The following is a 23,824-nucleotide window of genomic DNA, read 5'->3' as shown; positions in this document are numbered from 1 at the left end:
CACTGGGGATTGGACCCACAACCTGGGCACGTGCCCTGACCAGAAATCGAACCGGCAACCTCTTAGTGTATGGGTCGATGCCTCACCACTGAGCAACACTGCCTGGGCTGTTCAAGTTTTCACTGAAATAAATAATGTATGATTGAACATCTTCATGCCATTCGCTTATTTCTTGTTTTCACATTATTTGTTTGGAGGAATATACTAGAAATTAAAGTCTTAGGTCAACTGGTATTCAAACATTTTTTTTTACTTAATAAATACTGCCAACTAGTGTTTCAAAATACTGTAATTTTATGCTGCCACTAGGAAAACATAGATGTGCAAGTTCAATTACAGCCTTGTGCAGATGACAGTTCAACGAGTCACATTTTCCACACCAGCACAAAGTCTCATTTAAGAAAGAAAATAAACCTCTGCATATCCCATTTGAGGCTAGCCTTTTGAGATTTCTAAGGGCTTTACATCTCCTTTCTTAGATTGATTGCTTTCAGAGTAAACACTTCTGGCAGGATAGTCCCACCCTCTATACCCATATGAGCAATCACACTAAAGTAAAACTGCACAGGAAAATAATCCTCTACTCAAAGTCTAGGTCATCATTCTATTTAATGCTTAATCATAATTAAAAATATTTTTCTTTAAAAATTATGCTTGATGAAATTAAAATTTTAATTCTGATGCCAAAAAATATATATTTATATAGATATATATGTAAATAAATACATATATATCTTTACCTGTCAGAGATGCACATACCAAACATATACATACATAATACTATTTATTAGAATAGGATAGATAGATAAATAGATAGATAAATAGATAGATAGATACACACACATATGTATGTATATGCACACACACAAATGTGTATATAAATTTCTTTGTATTGTATTCAAAGAGATGTGTGCACTTGTAGTCCACTTTCAAAAGGCAATGTAAATATTTTTGTACTTTTTCAGATATATACTTTTGTCATAAAATTTTATTACGCAAAGAAATTGCCATGTCTACTGATTGGCAACTTGTATGTTTCATTTCAAATAATAGTTGATAAATATTTTAATATTATTATATATAGTACTTTCTTATTCTTTTTAAGTAAATGAAAATTTTTATTTTTTTCTAGATGTCCATAATTTTTTGTGTCAGTTTCTATCTTTGGATGTTTAGATTGGTTTTATTTGTTTTTGGCCTTTACAAAAATGCCACTATGACAATCTTTTTTCATAGGTATTTACACACCTGTGTAAATATATTTTAAAGATAAATTTATTACAGTGAAATGACTGAGTCAATATGCAAACATTAAAAACTTGGTTATAGGTTTATATAACCCTCTTATGAAAAAGTTGTAGCAGTTAAATTCTCTTTTTAAGTGAGAACACACATAGTAGTTTGCTGGTAAATGCTTAACAACTGGATCTCTGACTTCAAAATAAAACAGCTTTTATTGATATTGATTAACCAACTCTGTGATAAAAATCCTCCAGTGTCATCAATTTCAAGCTACTAACATGTCTCTGAAGTCAGAGTTGGGCAAAAGTGAATGAAATCAGCTCTCAGAAGCTGATGAAGGCATTCATAACATGCCACTTACTATGCTTGTGTTACAAACATTTTTCTCTTGCTAGATTAATAGAGGTATTTCTCTTTATTTTAATTTATATTCATTTAATAATAATTGAATAGCTCTTCATAGGTTAATTGGTTATTTAATTTGTTTTACTGTTAGCTGTGTGTTCATGTCCTAAACTTCATTTCCACAAGATTGTTCATCTCTCTATTATTGATTTGAACTTTTTTCTTTAGTTAGGAAAGCATTCTTTTTCATAAGTTGTCAATATTTGCCTCCTTTGTTACTTATTTTTTAACTTCTATTATAATTTTGTATTGGGGTGCTACAGAGTTTTTTAAACTTTTATAAACTCAAATGAATTATTATTTTTTTAATGCATTCAGATTTGTAATAATTAGAAATGAATATATAGCTACATTAATTAATGTTTTTGGATGCCAGTTTTCATACCTGTTAGGTAGAAGCTGATGACTAAAAAATTATTTTTTCCCAGCCCAAATGGTATATAATCCTTTAAAACATTTCTTCTTTGGTCCCTTTAAGCTGGGTTACTTCTCAGAGAATCAAGTCTTAGAAAAATTTAACTCAGTGAAATAATCCACCATTCACTAGCAATAAACTTCAGAACAGACCTTCAGTTGTATCCCATTTCTATTTCTTGCCAAATGTATTAGTATGTGGAAATTTCCCAACCAAATGACTAGATTCTTTCTTAAAGTGAAAGCAGTGCCTATGTTGTGGTTCTAATGGTACAGGGGGAGAGGAGGAATCTTCTAGTGGAGTTCTTGCTCATGGATATATTCATTCATAGCTAACAGAAATTTTGATTTATAAAATCTTACCAAATAATTTTTCTGTACTATGTCTGTAACTTTCCTCTACTTTTTTTTTTTTTTTTGTAGAACGGAAGACAAGGACAGATGTAATCATAAACAACTTTTAAATCATGATTTCTTATCAGTTATAGATAAGCTGTTTTAAGCAATATAGATTTAAAACCAGCAATCATTTCTTTATCTGCAAATTTATACTCCATTTTTCTTCCAAGATATCAGGATCAGAGGGCCTTAGATGCAAGATAATAAACTAGATTACTCCATATAAACAAGATACAGCAGACCAGGAAATGTGTGTTTGTATGTGTAATTTAGTTGCAGTCTGTTCTCAACTTGGAAACTGGTTGTGTTTAAAAATGTTGCTTATACTTTTGAAATAAAAAATGCATTAGTGTTTTAAAATATGGTCATTAGGATCCCCAGGTGATTGCATAAGTTTGCATTTAACAGATTAACTGTAATATATATATATATATATATATATATATATATATATATGACCTAGACTTTGAGATATATATATATATCTCCTGAGAATTAAGGAGCAGTGGTTAGTAGAAATTTTTTATCCTATTATTTTACTATTCTCATTGTTGCTGCTTAAGGGTATAGGGTATCGATAGCTGCAACTAGAAAAATGAATAAATGAGTTTAACAGTAAGAAGAAGTAGAAAAATACAAGTCAGGTCCATGTGGTATCCCAAAATAATGATGCATTTATTTTCTTCTTTTTTACTGTCTCCCCCTTCACATCAGATTCAAATTCTAATTAACTGACATTATAGCAAGGTAAGAAAGAAGAACCATGTTAGTGTATATGTGATGGATAGGGTGAGAAACTGCATCTAAAAGATAAAGAAACAACCAGGCTGGTGTGCTCAGTGATTGAGTGTCGACCCATGCATTATGAGGTCACAGATTTAATTTCTGGTCAGGGCACATGCCTAGGTTGTGAGCCAGATCCCCAGTGAGGGGCATGCAGGAGGCAGCCAATTGATATTCTCTCTCATCGATGTTTCTGTCTCTCTCTATAATCAATAAAGAAAAAATAAATAAATAAAAGTTAGAGAAACAGTAGTAACTAGAAAAAAAGCTGAGGGATAATTGGAGATTTGGCAAAATAAAGAGGAGGCAAGAGAAGTAGTAATTTCTCTTAGCACCTGAAAGCAACTGTTTCCAAAGCTTTCTTTAAAACTTTAATTTTTTACAGAAAGTTTTGTAATTTAAACCAAAGTTCTGCTGCCTGCCACCACAAAAGCATAACTCATGAGACAGATGCTGGTGAAAAAGGAAAGAGGTTCATTCAAGTGCCAGTTACCTGACAAGTTTGGGAACTCTTGTTCTGAATCCCATCTCAAGAGCTCAGTTCAGGCAGAGGTTTTTCTAAAGATGGTGAGCGTAAGCAGAACAAAGAAATCATAGGGAAGGGGTTGAAAAGTTCTCTACATGTAGTTCAACACAATCCATTTTGATAAGGATTTTGAAACTGGTCAAGTAATGATTTGGTGTGTACCATCCTGTTCTTCCTCATCCTGGTTCTACATCACCCTGGTTAAGGTCAACAAATTTCCCAAACCTGGGATAACTGAAGGACAGAGTCTTATCTTCAGAAGTTAGTTCCTAGAATTCTTATACAATCATGCTATTTATTGACAAACTGCATATTAGTCAGACTCAGCATTTACAGAAACAATGTCAAAAGAATGGAGGGGTGGATTACAATTCTCCATTGTTACAGTTTTAGGTTTACAGTAAACTGAGAGGAAGGTACAGAGATTCCCCACATATCTCTTGCCCCTACACATGAATATTTTCCCCCATTATCTATATTTCTCATCAGAGGTTACATTTATTATAATTTATGAACCTCAATTGTCACATTATAAGCACAGCAAATCCAGAGTTTACATTAGGGTTACATTACTATTGGTTTGGACAAATATATAAGAATATGTATTCATCATTATAGTATCAGGCATAGTATGTTCACTGCCCTAAAAGCCTTCTGCCCTAAAAGCTATTCATTCTCCTCCTCAATTCTCAATCCTTAGAAACCACTGATCTTTTTACTGTCTCTGTAGTTATGTCTTTTCCAACATGTAATATACTTGGAATCCTACAGTATGTAGCTTTTCAGATTGGCTTCTTTCACTTAGTAATATACATTTTAGAGTTTGTATGCCTTTTCACAGCTTGATAGCTCTTTTTTTTTTTTTTTTTTTTTCTGAATAACATTTCATTTCCTGATGTACCACTGTTTATTTCTCAGTTCACCTAATGAATGGCAACTTGGTAGCTACCAAGTGTTGCAGTCAATTATGAGTCAAGACTTCATAAACATCCACATGCAAGTTTTTTTGTGGTCTTAGGTTTCCAACTCCTTTTAGTAAGTAACAGAGAGCATAATTGCTAGATATTATGGTAAGAGAATATTTAGTTTTATAAGAAACTATCACACTGTCTTTCTGAGTGGCTGTACCATTGTACATTCTCTTCGGCAATGATTAAGAATTTCTATTGTTCCACATCCTAACCACTCTTAGGTGTTGCATGTGTTCTGAATATTGGCCTTTCTAATACCTGTGTAGCCAAAGGCTTTTAAATATTATAACAATCTGACTAGTGTTGCTTAATAGCATTGATTAAGCAGTAATTGCATTTATAAAGTAAGTTTGTGCTTTTACTCTGAACCAAACTTTTTCTTTGATTGTTGTCCTCAGAAGAACATGTTATTGAATAGAATAAATTCCTAAAACTTAGGACCTTAAAAGCTTTTAAGTCCATCTTATACAATCTCTTACCAAATGCAGGAATCTCCTCTAAAAATTCTTAAAAGTCAGTTGTGCAGATACTGATTGCCTAATTTTATTCATGAGATACATTCTCTGTGGGGGTCATTCTCTAAATAGCAACAAGGGAGACAGTGTTTGAACATACAGGCTTTAGACAGATTTTTTTTTTTTTTTCTGCTCACAGGATCTTAGGGAAGGCATTGGACACCCTTTGTGTTTCAGTCTTGCCCCCCAAAATGGACAAAATAAGAGAATAGTTTAATTTTTGAACCAGAAAATTCTTATACAATGACTAGGCTATGCTACCTACCAAAATCTTGGTAAATGCTGTCATGGTTAACTATAATTAGATAGGAAAATGGTATTTATTGAAGTACAGTGTTTCCACTTGAAATCAAACTATTTCTCCTTGAGACTGACCAGGTTTGTTTAGGAGGATAGAAAGGAGATCTGTATAGCAGCTCATGATTATATTATATCACTACCTTTTCCTTTAATTCTTTCCAAAATTTAAATAATAAAGCATCATCTTCAAAGTTTATTACTAATCAGCTACATCCTTGATTAACATAATGTGTTTCAAAGTGGGAAGTGCCTCCAACCTGCTCTCTGGTATAGAACATCTTTGGAGCCACTGGTGAGATGAAAATACAGAAAATGGATATGGTGCCCAAAGTGACATTCACAGTACAAAATTAAATCGCTCTCACTCCTTGCCTACTTCTTTGTCTGCTCATCATTATAACAACTTCCACATTAAATAAAAACAACAACAACAACTACTATTATTAAGAAAAATCATGAGGAATAAGGTATTCATATTTTTCATGGTAGAGCAATTTCATTGTGATGAATTTTAATTTCTCACACAGATGCATGAGCTGCAGTAACAGTTCATACCAGTTGATCAGTCAGCATTTAAAATGTCACCAGTGGCTCAGGGCACTACACACAACTGGCACCATTGGCAATGCTGGGATATAGATATAGTTTTACAAACAGCCAGTCAACATCAGTACATCAATGTATGATGGTTGATATTCTAGTCAATCATAAATAGCTAATAAGGAGAAAAAATAACTCTAATGTTAACTGTACCACATACATATTGGTGTCTTCATTGGAATAGGAAGAATCCAGAATATAGTGAGACATTTCTAAGTGCCTTTCATCTCTTCTAGTAGGAACAACAGCTTGTCTCGGTCACTGACACAATTTACAACTACCTTTGGCAAGAATGTGATAATATTACCTCTTCTAAATATCACAGTGACCATTTTCTCATTGACCAAATGTGAGAAAATGGCTCAGATATGAAACCAAAGTTTAGTTACTTTTGTATTTCTCTTAGATTCCCTTGGAAATTTTACATATAAACTATGTAAACCTGTAACATAGAAAATGTGCAGAAAAGTCCTTTAATTGTATTCACTTGTCATTAGTTCACTAAATTTTTTATAAAATTTCAAGTAAGAACCAAAAAGTTCACAGCTTTGAGTTTTTATATTTTTATTTTATTTATTTTTAAATTATTTTTATTAATTTGTTTTTGTTACAGATGTTTCTCCTTTTCCCCCCATTGACACCCTCCTCCCCGTCCCCCCACCCCTTCCCCAGGTTTGTTGTCTATGTCCATTGGTTATGCATACATGCATATAAGTTCTGTGGTTTATCTCTCGCCCCCAACACTCCTTCTTCTGGGGTTTATCAGTCTGTACCCTACCTCTAGATCTCTGTGTCAATTTTGTTCATCAGTTTGTTTAGTTCATTATATTCCACAAATAAGTGAGATTATGTGATATTTGTCTTTCTCTGCTTGGCTTGTTTCGCTCAGCATAATACTCTTCAGGTCCCTCCATGTCATCTCAAAAAATAAGAGATCTTTCTTTTTTACAGCTCCATAGTATTCCATTGTGTACATGGACCACAGCTTTTTTACCCACTCATCTACTGGTGGACTCTTGGATTGTTTCCAGATCTTAGCAATTGTAAATAGTGCTGCTATGAACATGGGGTACATATATTCTTTCTGATTGGTGTTTCAGGTTTCTTAGGGTACATTCCTAGAAGTGGGATCACTGGGTCAAATGGCAGTTCAATTTTTAACTTTTTGAGGTAATACCATAGTGTTTTCCATAGTGGCTGCACCAGTCTGCATTCCCACCTGCAGTGTACTAGAGTCCCATTTTCTCCACACCCTCGCCAACACTTCTTGTTTGGTGATGTGTTGATGGTAGCCATTCTGACAGGTGTGAAGTGATAACTTCATAGTTGTTTTAATTTGCATCTCTCTGATGATTAGGGATGTTGAGCATTTTTTATATGTCTCTTGGCCATTTGTATGTCCTGTTTGGAGAGGTGTCTATTTAGGTCCTCTGCCCATTTTTTAATTAGGTTCTTTGTCTTCCTCTTTGTTGTATGAGTACTCTGTATATTTTGGAAATTAATTCCTTATCTGATGCATCATTGGCAATTATGGTCTCCCATATGGTAGGTTCCCTTTCCATTTTGATGATTGTTTCTTTTGCTGTGCAGAAGCTTTTTAGTTTGATGTAGTCCCATGTGTTCATTTTTTTCCTTTGTTTCTCTTGCCTTAGGTGATGTATCAGTGAAAATTCTACAGCTTCCAGTTTTTAAAAGAGAGAATTCAAACTGTCTGTAGTAAAACTTTACGACCTCTAAAAATGAACTGTTATTTTTAAATGTGGTATTCTTGGGTGATAGTTTTTAAAAATCTGATACGGTATATAACAAATGGCAGTTCTTATAAGACTTGGCTGTTTTTAGGAATTATAAAGACCCACACATTAATTGGAACTATTTTGCTAATTTTGTTAGACTACACTATGTTCAAATTCCTCTTTTCTTTCTTTGTAGCATAATAAAAAGGTTCAACTTGACATTATTACTTCCAATCTATTCTTTGAATTTCTTCTAGCAGTTGCTGTGGTTTGTGACAATGATTGCCCAAATTTTCTTCAGTTACCTTCATAGATAAACATAAAACATTCATTCATTTTAAGCACTTTACTATCTTTCCTATGGAAAAACTAATGGGATGTTTTAACAAACACAACAGTAAAACTACAAACATCATAAATAATGAGATGATGCTTTCACATAACTCCCTCACTAAGAGCAAGTTTATGTATAAATTCTATTTTTTCTTTAATATAAAATTTTGAATTTGAGTTCTGTGGCTGCCATAAATATGTCCATTTATATCTTTGACATCAAAATGCATAATTGATCAGAACCCAGGCTGCTGAATTTTGAAACCCATCCACATGTTTGAGCAAAGACTTGTTTCCACTGATGGCGGAGCATGGCAGGGATACGAAGGCAGGCTCCTTCCTGGCAGATGCAAGACGTCACTGATGGGCAGCTTTACCTTGAAGACTCCTCAACTTCCTTGCAGAACACCCAAGAACTGAACAGCAGTCTAAGACTCCAGCACCAAACGTCCTTGCTTCCCTGTTTCACAAGGGGCAGAACTACCTTGCACTTTTCCAGCACCACCAGCCTGCTTGCCCTTTTAATTTGCCTTCACACTCATTTTCCAAATAAATATTTTGAATGTATTTTTCCATATTGAAATTTGCTCCTCAGAAGACCTGAACTTACACAAGCCTTCATGAGAATTAATCTCATTCCATCACTTTAAAAAATGCTAATGTGACCCTGGCCGGTTTGGCTCAGCGGTTAGAGCATCGGCCTGCGGTCCGGAGGGACCCGGGTTCAGTTCCCGCTAAGGGCATGTACCTTGGTAGCAGTTTGTCCCCAGCCCTGGTTGGGTCATGCAGGTGGCAGCCACTCAATGTGTCCCTTTCACATAGATGTTTCTTTCTCTCTCTCTCCCTCCTGCTCTATCTGAACAAAAAATGGAAAAATGTCCTCAAGTGAGGATAAAAAAAATGCTAATGTACAGGAGTAAAAACTTAAAATATATATAAACAAGATATTTTAGTGGGAATAAATAATATTTAACCTAAAGTATTCTACTAAGTAGAGATTCTGGTTATTAACTTATTTAAGTATTTTAGTAAATGATTGTATTTATTGAGTTTGAGAGATCATACATATACAGGCAAGTTGTCCAGAAATATTTTCTTAATACTTACTTGATAATTTCTTGACAATCTTTGTAGAACCTGATGACACATAACTATATATAAAACTACTTGTCCTTGTCTTTGACAAATGTGCACAAAATACTTAAAGTTAAAAGGAGAAGATGAAAAGTGCCTCTAAAAATTGTAGGTTTCACTGTATCACAGATTGTATCTCTGTTCCGTCACTTTTGCTACCTTAACTAATCCACACTATTTTTCCAACTAAACTTCGGTTTCTTATCTGAACCATGCACTGTTTGGAAACAGGAAGAGAAGCAGAAATTGACAAACCACAGTAAAGTGATATGCTATCAGGAAGGTTTAAAACCATTCTACCTTCTGTTTCAATTACCAGTGACAAGCTAGGCATAAAACATGTCATAGGAAATGTCACTTGCTGGATGAATTTGTCTCACCTCTGTTCAAAAACAACAGTCCATATCAGAATTCTGATAGCTGTTGCTAAGAAAAAAATGCAAATCAAGTTGTTCTTGTTTCAGCATATTTATAATCTCTAAATATAAACCTTAGTTAATGGGCAAAAGTAATGGTAGATTTCACGAAGTTAAAAAAAGAAAAGAAGCAATTTGAGCAATAATTCAATCAGTTGTGATTTTGATAAATATTCTATAGTACAGCTGAATTCTGGGTACTTTTTTTTTATTGACCTTAGAGAGGAAGGGAGAGTGGGATAGAAACATTGATGAGAGAGATTATTTATTGGCCCCCTCCTGCATGCCCCCCACTGGGAATTTGGCCCACAACCTGGGCATGTGCCCTGATCAGGAATTGAACTGACAACCTCTTGGTGCATGGATTGACACTCAACCACTGAGCCATACTGGCCGGGCAAATTCTAGTAACAATGATTGTAATAAGTTATTTACTTTCACTCACCTCACTTAATTATCATAATAACCATATGAGTTATACACAATCTTGTTCATTTTGCCTGTAAGGAATAGCAGGCTAGCAGGATTAATTAACTTGTTTAGTCATTTGTTAAGTAGCAGGGTCTAGATGCAAATACACATTTGTAGGACTTCAAAGCCTATTTCTTAACCATTGCTATTCCACAGGATTTGTGACTTTTCACAAAATCTGCATAAGCTGATTAAGGAGTTAATTGAGTGGGTGGTCAGAAAATAAAGCAAGTAGAAAATAACTTCTTTTGAGAGGACTGGGGGTTAATAAGGAATAGGATGAAAGCTTGAGAGAGTAACAGGTTCAAAATTGTGTGATTGCTGTTTGCAGAAGAGCACACATCTCTCCTTCCAGCCTTGCGTTATTGCACACTTTGGGCATTTAGGTGTGACTTTTAAACCTCTTGCCAATATTTGCTCTCCTCTGTTTTTCTTCTTTTTTCTGTCTGTGCTCAGACTCTGCCCATTTCAAATGTCATTAAATTTAATATGAGCCAGAGCCTTCCCCATGACTGATTTAACACTTACTAACATCTTTGTAACCGTAACCAGGACGTTCTCACCTTTTACCAGAAATCGAGGGATGTGATTTTGTATTTCCATTGTTAATCAATTTTGCGCAGTACAATTCAGGGCAAGGTGCACTCTATTTCTTTCATAACACAGTAAAGAAGGGATGAGATTTAGTGCATGTCGCTTTTAAAGAAAAGCCCCAAATCTAATGTCAAATACAGATTTTCACCAACTAAGAGTAAAACTGGACGGAAAACACTTCTGAAGTAGATTCATGATAAGGAGACAGAATTTGAGGAAGAAACTGAGCATTACATGGGAGAATGTCCTTTGGGAATGCAAAGGCTGGGGCTAAGATCCATAGCCATTTGTGGTTTCCTGTTTTTAGTCAATACTTACCCCAAGCCACGTAGGGTAGGCACAACGCGGTAAATTGGGTGCATTGGCGCAGTTTGGAGTTTCCTGCCATCTAGCTTTCCCCAAACCCAGCAGAGAGAACCTGCAACCACAGGAAAGGGAAGATCCTCTTCAGGAAGGACTGGGGCCATTCCCGCTCTCATCTTTGCACCTGTTCTGTGCTAAGGAATCTGGAACACAATGCATTGTTAACACAGAGTTTGAAGAAGAACATAATGATTTTGAAATTTAAAAGGTAGAAAATAAATGCGATCATTAAGGAAATATAACATTATTAAAAAAGGAGGAGGAGAAAAAGGAGGAGGAGGAGAAAGAAGAACAAGAACTGCTGTTGCCACAATGGCTTCCAAGGTTGCTATGCTTCTCTTCATGAAACCACGAAGGGAAATGCATGGATGAGAAGCACATGGGTGTGGTCCAGAAGTGGTACTTTTACTTTTACTCACAATCCTTTGGCTAACATGATACACCTAAGTGCAAAGGAGCCTGGTAAATGTGTGACCAAAACAAAGGGAGTGAATTTGATGATCAGCTGTCAGTCTCTGCCACCAAAGGGAAGAAAACAGTATGCTAACGCTGTCAGTTATAGTTTTTAATTCATTTTAGGCAAAAACTGTTTTTTTAATTAATGAAAATTGTTAATGGGAATTTTGTTTTTGCAAAAGAAAAGCAAATTGCAAGCTTTCATGGAGTAATTCAAGGTCAACTACGCTGCACAATAATTTAAAAGTTTGTCTTAATTGTGGATTACTTGCATTTCAACAGTTTATTAAGATTTTTAGTGAAGGTGGACAAGAGCCTGGGAGTAGAAAATAGTAGTTTCTTTCATCACAGTAATCAGGAGGAAATGAAGGTAGAAGTCAAGTTCAAAATATCACCACTGGGGAAGATAAACTGGCCCTTGCCACCTGATAGCAGGAGAATGGACAATAAGGCAAGAGAGAGCAAGATAGCCTCACCCTGTAAAGACTCACCATTTGCACTCTCTGGGAGAATTTAGGGCCCCGATCTGCGGCTAACGTTTTCTTTTCTGGGCTGTAATTTCTTCCTACTATCTCTAACTCTTTAAAATTCTATTCAGAGTTATAGCATGGACTGAGAGGAGTTTTGTAGAATTAAGGGAGAAATCTGTTTCGTATTTGGAGTGAAGAATTACGGACAGATGGAGGGCAGGCTGAGAAAGCAAGTAGCTAGGTAATCTGCAGAGGCTGGGACACAAACAAGAGCCCTTTCGCTAGGGGCTAAGAGTTTGTGGTCCAGAAACATTTAGCTACAAGAATCCAATTAAAACCCTAAGCTTTTTGTAGTAATGTATTCTTAAAAATATTTTCTGCCCTGGCCGGTTTGGTTCAGCGGTTAGAGCGTCGGCCTGCGGTCCTGAGAGACCCGGGTTCGGTTCCCGTTAAAGGCGCGTACCTCGGTTGCAGTTTGTCCCGGGCCCTGGTTGGCCCTGGTCGGTTGTGCGGGTGGCAGCCACTCGATGTGTTCCTTTCACATCGATGTTTCTCTCTCTCTCTCTGTTCCTCTCTCTCCCTCCCACTCTACCTGAACAAAAAATGGAAAAATGTCTTCAGGTGAGGATAAAAAAATATATTTATATATTTTCAAATGTTCTTAAAAATACTTTTCTTGTGTATAAAATGGACTTATTCTCTGATGGTGTAATACCTAGGGTTCATCAGGGTTAATGTATCACAGAATATAAAAACCTAATTCCAGCAGTATTATTATTTTTTCCTGTGTGATTGGGTATCACACTTTATGGCTTTGACTATATTTACTTTAAATGATGTATTAATGCATAATTCATACTTTGTTTTCTGGTAATGTAAAGTATATAAATGTTTGTTAGAAGTTGTAAAGTACTCTGCAGATATATTCTATGCATTTAATTAGACAGTTTCTCTATCCCTGCATTATGAAAATCAGTAGCAATTTTTTCATGTTAAATGAAAGAAAATTTGGCCTGGAAATATTTGTATTTTTTTCCTAATTGGCTCAGATAAGAAAATGTTTGCTTACCTCTGCTATAGAGGAAAGAATTCATCTCTGCTGACTCATCAGGCTAAATAGTAGAGGTGTTAATCAGAACTGCATCCAGCATGTTGGAAAGGTTAAAGTCTGCTCAAAGCCATGTAAATAATTTAAATTAAATAATAGAACTTGCTCTTGCCATGTTGCTCTGTATACTTTCAAGTCGAAAGCACAAAATGTTCATTTATAGACATTATTGAGTTATCAAAACGCAATGCAAAAATATGGTATTTAGGTAGAAAAGGTCAGATAAAAAAATGCAGGAGTCTCAAGAACTTGAAATGTCAAGATTCTGGGGAAAGCTACAAAATAATTTTTAAGCTTACTATTTGATTGACTGAAACTATTTATTATGAAGTATAAGGGAAATGCAATATAGCACACTATGATACAGTGATAAGGTCTTTCTAGAGAGTAGTATTTGAAGGGCATGTTATTGGAGGGTGTATTTAAGGGTATTGGAGGGTGAATTCAAGTATTAGACACTACTTTTTGGTAACCTTGGAATTTTGGGGGGAGTTATTTGGCATCTCTGGAATTTTAAATACAAGGATAAACTATGAACAAGTATAAAAACATACCTAGAACTTCTTAATATCTCTCTTCTTTTAAATTTAAAACTAGTGGCAGTAAAATGGATCAGTTCAGCTACATAAAGGTGTGGTTTTTTGAGGTGAAGCTGAATAAGCAAATTGAACATCCAAAATAATATTTTTGCAAAAATCAAATATTTTTCTGAATTATAGACAATTTTATTAGCAAATTAGTCCATTGCTTGAAATGGTACTAATGGATAAACTTGATTTTTACAACTTTATAATTTCAGAAATGGTGAGTTCTTCTGTTGTACTTTCAAATGATGCCTCTCTGGCCCTTCTTGAATTCAGTCTCTTCTATGTGGATTGTAGAATATTCAGAATTCAGTATTTTGATTTTAGGATATTTAGGATTCTGGGTAGTATTCAAGTTGACTGAAAAGGGAGCATGTAAATGAGAACAAAATGTGAAAAGAGATTTTGGCTCTTTTATTGGAAGGGGATTTCAGGTAAGGGGTAGCCATATTGGAAGAAAAAGGAACATATTTTATCCAAAGAGAGGGCATTTTCACTTATGAAGTATGATCTATAGAACATCAGATCAACCAAAATTTCTGCCTGAAATTTTACAAAACTCTTTTCTTTGTGCTATGACAAGCAAAGGCTTTAAATATGTAACCTATTAATGGTTGATCTTTCTGGTTGGGTGCGTAATCTGTATCATTTCCAAAGCAAAGGAAATAAGATTGTTTCTGATTCACAATCTCTTTTAGAGGTTTCAGTAAACAAAGCTGGCTTCAACTAACGACTAATTGTTCTGGTTTAGCAAGTTTACTTTCTCTCTTTCCCTTTTATTTTAGGGGATAATAATCAAACAGAAATATTTGTTAAACTGGAAGACATCTTCCTGACTGTCAGCATTGCATACAGAATTCATATAATTTGTTTCATCTTTTTTCGAGAACGTCGACATGTTTAAAATAGTATGTCTCTGGAGGTACAGATAAAGCAATCTCACATCAGGCAACCTTTTGTGTAGAAATATGGATTTCATTTGCAGGAGTGGTAGCATTTAGATGGGAGTATGCTTTTAAAGAGAAAGAAAAAAAGATGCTTTCCTTTGCAAGAACATAGTCTCACCTTTTGAAACAAGGTCCCCGTCCTTGTCCACTGGCTTCACCATTCTCCCTCTTCTGATAATCACTCTACTTAAATTTTCAAAGTCCTAATTATTCAGTCACCTTTTTTAGGAAATTTTACTTAGTTTTCCTTTCCCTAGCGGAGACTGTGGGTCTTTCCTGAAATTCTTGTTTCCCCAATAGACTGAACTCAATAGGAGCAACTGCTATATTTTAGAGTTATATAGGGTCAGTACCAGAAACTGTGGTTGGCATGATAAATGTATGATCAAGATTGGATATATAAATAAAAGAATGACTATGCTTTGGACTTCTTCTCTTTACAAATTCCTTTTATTCCTCAAGACCTAGTTTTAATTTTCTTCACAGGCAATTTTCTCTTTTGGCACTCTATGCCATCTCTACCATCATACTGATTCTTCTTCAGGAAGATGTCAATTGACCTTATTCTCACTTAACTGGAGATATTAATGGGTTTTCATTTTTATTTCTCCCACAGATACCTAGTAATAGCACATAGTCAACATTCCAGATATGCTTAAAAGAGAGTGAGGATGAGTAGCACAAATGAAAATTATCTATGCAAAAGAGCTATTTTCTAATTGATGGTTTTTATAGAATTTCCTTAGAAATAGAAATTCACAGCTAATAAGTCAGAAGAATGTTGTATTTGAGGAGAAACTTTGGGGTGTGTTAAAATATTCTGGTATGATGGTGAACATACTCCTTGTATATGTAATTCTATCTATTTTTGCTTTAATCTTTTGAAGAGCATACCAACTTAGAATCATTATACATTTCCAGTGAAAAAAGTATTTTGTCATCATATGATAATATGGAGTCAAGGTCTAATCAGTAAAACAACATCCATATGAATTGAGTCAGAGAGAATTTAAAAAAACCGAGAATTAAGTGACAGGCGATGTTGAGGCAGCCTATGAATTAGCAACAGATGAAAGCTATTGCAATGCTAAGACTGGGGGGAAGAAGGTACTTGAGTGCAGGAGCCAGGGTGAATCTGTTCTGCCAGAGCTCAACTAAGGGAAGAAAGGACCACTGGGGGACACAGCCCAAGATACCCCCTGATTCTTTCCTATCTGTCCAACTCAGTCTCCTGCAGAGGACAGAGCCTGCTAGGGCCAGAACCCCAGTATCAATCAATGGCACAGCCTGGGAGAGTGAGAAATGGATCCAAGAGGAGATAAGACAGGTTCGAGAACCTTCTTCTTGTTTCTAGTGTTAAATATAAACCATATTTTATTGATATTAAAAGTATTCTTTTGGTAAGTTTCTGTTTGGCACACTTTTTTTATCATTTTACTTTCAGCTTGTTTTTATTCTTGTTTTAAATGTAGATATTGGCAAACAATGTATCACTGGATTTTTCTTTTTTATTCTTTCTCTGAAATTGTTTTCTATACCTGAAGCATTTATTTTCACAAAATTTGAATTTATTTATACCATCATTTTTACCTGCTTTCCATATACTCTGCCTTTCTGTGCATTTATTTTCTCTAGTCCTGCCTTCTATTATATTAAATAATTTTATTTTAATATTCCATAGTTTTCCTTAACCATATTGGGAGTTATATATGGTATACACTAATTGGTTATAATGGAACATTATAAATGTATAAAATCTAAAGGTAAATTCACCATTTAATCTTTCCCCCTCTTGTAATATCAAAATCTAAAGTCATTTATCTTTTAATCATTGCCCCCTGAAAAAGCACAAATCTTAATTCCAGTTGCAACCACATCTGATTTATATACTACAGTTATAGCCTTTGTTAGTTTTACATTATTTAACCCTATAACACTAGTATTTTTTTAATTTAGTCAATATTTCTTTAGATTTACCCAATGTTTATCAATGCCTTTTTGCTCTTCATTTCTGTATAAATCTAAGGTTTAATTTCCTTCTTTCTAAAGAATATGTTATAAAATTGTGTTGTGGTGGCAAGCTTGGAAAGTAAAATGTCTACATTTAATTTGAATTTTTACACTTAGTTATACATGTTCATTTCCTCAGTCACCCCATTTTCCTATAACCTTTTATAACCAGCAGAACCTAAAGTAATGTTCAATGTCATGTTTTACAAAATCCAGCTTCTAAATCATCTTTTATTAAAGTTACAGACTTTCCATTGATGATTATTTTGTATTAAATTTATTTCCCCCACATATGGGAAGATAAACAGGACCATTAAGAAAATAATTTAATAGCCTCTAGTATTTCAAATCACCAGGGAGGAAGAAGTGGTCCCTTCCTATTATTATAGTGAAACTATCCATTTGTGCCTTAACTGGCATGAAATCACAGAACAGAACATTTCCTTTAAACCAGAATCTCCTGGGAGTTTTGTATGACAACCCTCTGGGCAGAATTAGGAGTCCACTGAAGTGAGCTATTAAATAAAGTTAATCTTTGTAGGTAATTGCAAATGTTGCTCTAGCTGTGTCTCAAAATAGGTAATAAGGGATAATTGGAGGATTATGAGTATTGTCATTTTCTATACTGGTAGTAAAGATAGTCTATCACTAGGTAAATTATCCTTCTCAGTTGTGTCCTTTATCTATCAATAGGACACACAATAAATAAGTCTAGAAAGGAATGGCCACAAGATAAGTTAGTGTATTAAATCACCTCTAATATGGACATAATTTACTTTGCAAATAGTGTCTAATAAACATGGTGAATGAAAATGTATCATTTATTTTTTATGCTCCACCATCATTTCAGCATTTACAAAATGGAAGGCATGTTTTAGTGGAAAGTACACCTTTCGATTTTCAGGTAGTTTGGCCTGAGATGCACAAAAAGCTTACAAAAAAGATTTACAAGTAATCAGGGTATACTTTGACATTGGCAGTTTAAAAATAAAGTGTTTACAAGGCAATATATTTGTGTCTTACAGAAGTGGTAAAGATAATTTCATTAAGTATAATTTAGTGTTTATTTACATATATATTAAATGTTATGAAATTAGTATAGATTTACATGCTATAAATGCTATAATAGCTCATTTCATTGACCTGTCAAGATGTATTAAGATACAAAAAGAAATGTGTAGCATTTATATTTTAATTTTTATGCTATTTTTATATGGCAAATATATATTTTAATGGATATTTTTGCTTTTACAGCTGTTTTGTGGTTTATCCAGCATTTTAGTAAGTTACATGGTCAACAAGGTACATCTGGACAAAAATAATAAATTAGAGATTACACAGATGGCAGCTGTAATCTTCACTTATCATGCTCTGACATGTGGCAAAGAGAGTTAGACATCTGATATGTCTAATAAAGAAATGCATGTATTTTCAGACCAACAATATGAACTTCTGCCATCCATCAACCTTCATCTTCCGTCAGTGTCAAAGTTAGCTCTAAGGGTATCTGAGAATAAAGGGGCTTATAATTTATTGTCCCTTCACTTTTTATTTATATTGTTCTTTTTTTCAGTACCTAACTAAAGTCAGTCTGTCAAAGTCCATGTCCCAAGCAGTGACCTGAAATGGCCTTTAAAGTTTAAAGATGTGGCTGACGATGTCCCATTAGACAGCAGTAAGGCTCTCACCATCTGCTGGGTCACATTTTTAGTTAGATTGAAAATGGGGATTTGCCATGTGGTGAAGACTCGTTTTTGTCAGGACCCATTTTGCTATGCTTTTTACTTTAGTTAAGGGGCCACTTATGCCCTGGCTGGTTGGCTCAGTGGTGGTTAGAGTGTCGGCCCGGGGTCCAGAGAGACAGGGCTTTGATTCCTGCAGAGGGCATGTATCTTGGTTGTGGTTTGTCCCCAGCCATTGTTGGCTCGTGCAGGAGGCAGCCACTCCTTGTGTCCCTTTTACATCTGTGTTTCTCTCTCTCTCTCTCTCTTCCTCTCTCTCCCTCCCATTCTACTATCTGAACAAAAAGTGGAAAAGTGTCCTCCGGTAAGGATTAAAAAAAAAAGAGGCCACTTACCAGTGAATAGCATTGGGTCATAGCTTCAAATACATTGGTATGATAACTTGGAAAAAATATAAGTGATATCTTGTTAAGCTGATCTATGGTTTATCCCAACATTTTCTGAAAATCCATAAATAGCTTCATACTTTTCAAAATTATGCTATAAATTTAAAAATGACAACACAAATATTGAGGTAGGAAGACATTAAATGTCAAAAGAAATATAACTGAGCTTTCTTTCTCAATGTATATACAATAAGAATAATATGTTTTCTCTATCATTCTTGTTAATAATTTGAAAGTTAGCCAATTCAAAAAGCAACTTGGAACCTCTTCTATCCACTATATAATGTAAAACTATATGCATTGCCAATAGTTTATGCAGGGTAGGTATTTTTTTAAATCCAGCAGGTATGAATTTATGATTAAATGTGCAGAAAATCATGTAGGGATTTAAAAAATGCCACCTTACATTTAAAACTATTCCTTTTTTACTTTTCCACATTGAATGTATTAGTTCTATTTCATTTATCTATGAATATCTTTAATTTTTTTTAATTTTACATTTGCAATAACTTCATAGTAGCTTCAAATGTACTTTTCTGTCAAAAATGATCTGAGATCAGCAGAGCACAGTTTATCAGAATATTGGGGTTCTACAAAATTGATACACACTGTAATGTTTATATCATCAATCATAAATTGCTATGGATCCTAAACTAAACTCACACCTCTCTGAAAATTTTACTGCTCTTGGCACTTTCAGAATAATTCCAATTTATATAAATTTTCTCTCCTTGGGATATAATGTGACATACTTGTCTTTCAAGGCAAATCTCACTCACTTTTGTCTACGTAACAAATGTTCAGAAATATTGTAGTTCTGTTAAGTGACTACTATGTTGATTTTCAGCTTTTCTCTGTCATTTATGTATGTATTTGTTGGATTTTGCCACCTTATTACAAGTTTGTCAGAAAATTGAATGGAAATAGAATTTAGATGAGGTTCTAGGGACAAAGGATGCATAAAATATGTATCTGTAATTATGTTGCAGTAAGTCATCATCAACATGTGAGAAGTAGTGTTTGACTTTTTTTTTTTTACTGATGCTCTTTTATTTTCCTATTCCACTTTATGTTCCTCATACTGTGATCTTTCCCTTGCATTTAAGCTCCTGTCAGTGCAGATTCCCTTGTCAAGAGCAAGAGAACATCTTGCAGTATTTGTGACAGGTGACTAGTCTGTACTGTTTGAGGTGGCCAACAAGCTCAAGGCAGTTTCGTAAAGAATAAATGTCTCGACACTCCTTTGACAGTCAGTCACAAAATGACTTTAAGTTCCGGATCATGAAAACTCAGAAAGTATCTGGCCATCACTTGACAGCATTAATCAATTTTCTGGAATATTTTTATTTGTATGCTCTAAAAAGTTGACCTTTTTAATATATTGAGAAATATTTTGTTAAAGTTGGCTAAGTTAAGCTGCTGCACAAAAACACTTTTCTATCTCAGTGGTTTCCAACAAGCAAAGTTCATTTGTCCCCCAAGAATTATTCCCACATCATCTATGGCCCTGCGCCAGGACTTCATGACTTCACTCTGCCACCTGGATGGCGGAAGCAGCCTTCTCTGGGACATCGCCAGTCTTGTGGCAGAAGGAAAACACATGAAGCTTTTGTTGGTTTTCTTGAACTTCCAACCAGAAGTGGTACCCATCATTTCCTCTCAGATTTTCTCACCAAAGCAGATATAAGGATACCACCTACCACAGAGAGTAGTTTTTTCTGCATGGTTTATACAACTGTAAAATAATTTTCTTTGTGTTTCTACATTAAGTGATTGGAAATGTTTTCATATATCCTGATTACTAGTTTCAGTGGAAAATAATAATGTGAGTTTAAACCAAAATGATCTAGGCAGGGGAACTTTAAGTAGCTTAAAGATCTATCAATAACTATCTGAGGAATGAATACGTGCATAAATAACAAGACAATTACATTTTTTTCAGGAAATCATATGTAAAAACAAATAAGTTCTGTTGTTCTTCAGTTGATAGTTTTGCTCACCGTTCCCTCTATCCCTCCTTTTCTCCTCCATTCACTCTCTCATACACATGTCCCATTTACAGATACATTCCAAATAGAATTGAATTGATAACAAATATAATAATGTTAATGAATATACAGATATTCAGATATTTTCTATTTTGGTAGCTTCTCCAATTTAAATGAAATCTTTAATTACTTCAGAAGTTTTTACTGCACTGTCATGCTCAGTGAATATTGTTCCTGAGTTTACATTCTGTAATCATAAATAATTAATGTTCTTTTTCTCCAAATGACTATCAAAAGAATTCCATAGCAATCATGTTTTATAAAAATAAGTGTTACAGTCTGGCCGGTGTGGCTCAGTGGTTGAGCATCAACCTATGCACCAAGAGGTTGCCAGTTCGATTCCTGGTCAGGACACAAGCCCAGGTTGTTGACCTGATCCCCAGTGGGGGACATGCAGAAGGTGGCCAATCAATGTTCTCTTTCATCAACGTTTCTCTCTCTCTCTTCCTCTCACTTCCTCTCTCTTTAAAATCCATAATGCAATAAGTGCATATAACTAATGATTGTTCATTGAATTTAAATATTTAGAATCAATTACATCACTTTTCTCTTTGTTTATTCCAAGCTCTTTTCTGAGTATCTTCTCCTAAAGTTTAGACCCCACAGGTTGTCCCCATGGGTCTCCACATCTTCATTCTGTAGTACCTCACCAAGACTAGGTAGCTCTCATGAGCTAATAATTTAGTCCATCTCCACAACATATTCTAATTTCATTTTGTTTTCTTTTCTCTAACTGCTTTCACAGAATAAATTCTTAATAAATAATTTATACTCATATATTAAGGACTGATTAATAACCTATTATAAGACATGATCTGTGGATGTGGAGTAGAAACTTTGGCAGGATTTGAACATTTTAAGATTTCACAATCATGGACAAAAGCCTATGAATTTAAGGCTCAGCAACAGTGCCAGGGATTTGCAGCAGACTCTTTTATAGATAAATGGCAAAAGTGGAGATGATAAAGAGTTACTCAGTTGCTAGTCAAATGTAATCATTGAAAACAGTGTACAATTCTTGCTCAGGATCTAAAATTTACTAGCTATATTACCGAACGTTTGGGAGGGAAAGTGTAGACAAGAAGCATGAGCTCTAAAACCAGGTGGTATGGATTTGTATCTTGAACTTACCACTAACTTGTTCTGTGACCTTGGGAAAGCTCTTGAATCTCTCTATGCCTCAGCTTTTACAACTGTAAAATGAACGTCTGTATAGTGCTGATCTCATAGGGTTGTTGTGAGAATGAAATCAGTGAACATATGTAAAGCTCTTGGAAGTGCCTGACATACTATGCACCCTATTTGAGTGTCTTAGTTACCGCCATCGCGTTGTTACTATTTGAGGAAAGAAGTATACCATGCACACAAGTGGTTTTCATAAAATCCTGTGAAAAATTACTTAGCCCACTCTTTGAAGAACAAAATATTTTAAATACTCACAATGTCTTAGTAACATTACATGCAATTCAAGGACTATTCTCATTTACTTCAGCATCAGTATATTTACTGATTAACACTGTTTGAAATATATAGAACAGTAATGAAACTATATCCCTTTTCAAATATTTTATAGCTTGGTTTCCATTACTTTCATTTGGCCTTCACCCTACTTATTTTGAATTATAAGGCTGCATTATTTGAGTTACACAGTGTATATATACAATATACATCTATACTATTTCAACTAACAAGAACAAAATGTGTAATTGAAAAATGTCAAATTTGTTTAGTAGTTCAGATAAGTGTAGGCAAAAATATATAATCATCTCTGTTGTAAAATCACTGGCTTAGAAGATTAAATAAACATAGTATTTTGTAAACATTTCTTGTCCTGTGTGGTTAAGAGAGGGCAAGTTAGCTTACAAGAAATGACTTCTTGGCATTACTAATTTTAATATATTAGCCGAAATGCATTATTACAAGCACTTGAAATGTGAAACCACTGTCTTTTCTCTGTGACTGAAGTTGTCCTGTTTTAAATCCATTAAATAAAATAATGTGACACTGAGCTTAATTAATCACACCTACCGAGCAACAGAAAGTCAGGCATATAAACAAATTATTGATTTTCAAGAAGGCTGTTGACTTAAAACTGTAATAGAATTAGCCACAGGTAAGTTTTGCCAGCAATGATAGGATAATTATCAGTAATAAATCCAGGGCTTATAGCTAATTAACTCCATTACAGAAGGGTGTTTCACCAAAATGTTACCAAGTACTTAAAACCTGTTTTAAAAGAGCAAATCACAGTCTCCTTTATTCACCTGTGTGTGTGTGAAAAGCATAAGTAAAGACAATGATAACCAATAAGAGATTTCTTTCTTTTTTTTTTTTATCCTCAACCGAGGACATTTTTTTCCATTTTTTGTTCAGATAGAGGGGGAGGGAAAGAAAGTGGGAAAGAGAGAGAGAGAAACATCGACGTGAAAGGGACACATTGAGTGGTTGCCACCCACACAACCAACCAGGGCCGGGGACAAACTGCAACCGAGGCACATGCCCTTAGCGGGAACCGAACCCGGGTCTCTCTGGACCGCAGGCTGATGAAGAGCTTTCTTTTAATGACTGCTGTCTTAGATGGTTTTTCATCTTACTGTAGCCATGCTGAATCCAGTAACCTATTATAAAGCACCGGAATCTCTGCAGGACACATTTCTGTTATTCATACAGCTTGTTCTCTTTGCCACCCACAAAGTTCATGTTAACTTTGCCTTTTTTCTTATCCTTCAGTTTCAACATAAACATGTCCACTAATTAAATATTATTTCTCTTATTCAGATATTTTCTTTTTGTAAATAATATCTGCTTGGAATTGTAAAAGATCTTAGAAAAACATTTAATCACTTAATTTATTTATCTGTAGAGAATGCA

At 34.6% G+C, this 23,824-nt stretch overlaps 1 pseudogene; it reads right to left on the bottom strand.

Moving 5' to 3' along the window:
- Window positions 1–22,278, bottom strand: part of LOC118642021 — a 60,720-nt pseudogene extending 38,442 nt beyond the window's left edge.
- Between the last annotated feature and the right edge of the window lie 1,546 nt (window positions 22,279–23,824).

This window comes from Molossus molossus, unplaced genomic scaffold, assembly GCF_014108415.1.
Source record: "Molossus molossus isolate mMolMol1 unplaced genomic scaffold, mMolMol1.p scaffold_m16_p_3, whole genome shotgun sequence".
NCBI classification, from domain to species: domain Eukaryota; kingdom Metazoa; phylum Chordata; class Mammalia; order Chiroptera; family Molossidae; genus Molossus; species Molossus molossus.
The sequence above is the reverse complement of the archived record's forward strand: the minus strand, read 5'-3'. Positions and strand labels throughout refer to the sequence as shown.